We start from the raw sequence: 843 nt of genomic DNA, 5'->3' as shown, positions 1-843 counted from the left end.
ATAGGAACTTCCCTGTTGGTGCACTGGTTAAGAATCCGCCTGCCAACGCAGGGGACACGGGTTCAGTCCCTGGTCTGAGAAGATCCCACATGCCGCAGAGCAACTAAGCCCGTGCGCCACAACTACTGACCCCGCGTGCCACAACTACTGAAGCCTGCGTGCCTAGAGCCCGTGCTCTGCAACCAGAAGCCACCACAGTGAGAAGCCTGCGAAATGCAACGAAGAGTAGCCCCCACTCGCTGCAACTAGAGAAAGCCCACGTGCAGCAACGAACACCCAACACAGAAAATAAAAAAACCAAAAAAACATACATAGGTCACTTCAAAAAGGGTTTGTGGGACCAAAACCAGGAGCTCTTAAATGCTGCAACCAAAAACTGAAGTTCTCCCAAGGTTGTGATCACTCAATTGTGCTGTGTTTTCCTGAGGAGATAGAAGCCTTAGCCACTCATATCCATGATTGGTGATGTGGGGAAGTAAATAAAGTCTCCCAAGTTTAACCAAAACTAACAATCAAACAAACAAAAAATTATATACATGAAATGTAAGTTAACTTAGTAAATTCAAAGGGAACTATTATTCATGGAATTACTGATATATTTGTAGATTTACTTACATTCTTTACTGTACCTATAATACCAAATGACGCAAATTATTGAAGATAAACTAATTCAATTGAATTATTGACTACTGTACTTATCACTGTGCATAAGAAAGCATAGAGCATAAAGAAGTAGAAAATAATATGGCTTTTATCCTGAAAAAGTTACCATATTTTGAAGAAGATAAAACTTACAGGGGTCAAATATTTAAAGATGAAACATGGAAGAATAATATAAAAAGA

The 843-nt window shown here is 39.9% G+C and overlaps 1 non-coding gene across 1 annotated transcript; it reads left to right on the top strand.

Moving 5' to 3' along the window:
* The first annotated feature begins 313 nt into the window (after positions 1-313).
* On the top strand, positions 314-438 carry LOC132502272 (small nucleolar RNA SNORA25). The gene has a single exon (XR_009534464.1). It is a non-coding gene; the product is annotated as a small nucleolar RNA SNORA25 (small nucleolar RNA).
* The last annotated feature ends 405 nt before the right edge of the window (positions 439-843 follow it).

The sequence above is a fragment of the Mesoplodon densirostris genome, chromosome 14 (assembly GCF_025265405.1).
Source record: "Mesoplodon densirostris isolate mMesDen1 chromosome 14, mMesDen1 primary haplotype, whole genome shotgun sequence".
Taxonomy (NCBI): Eukaryota; Metazoa; Chordata; class Mammalia; order Artiodactyla; family Ziphiidae; genus Mesoplodon; species Mesoplodon densirostris.
This window is presented reverse-complemented; position numbering and strand designations above follow the sequence as displayed.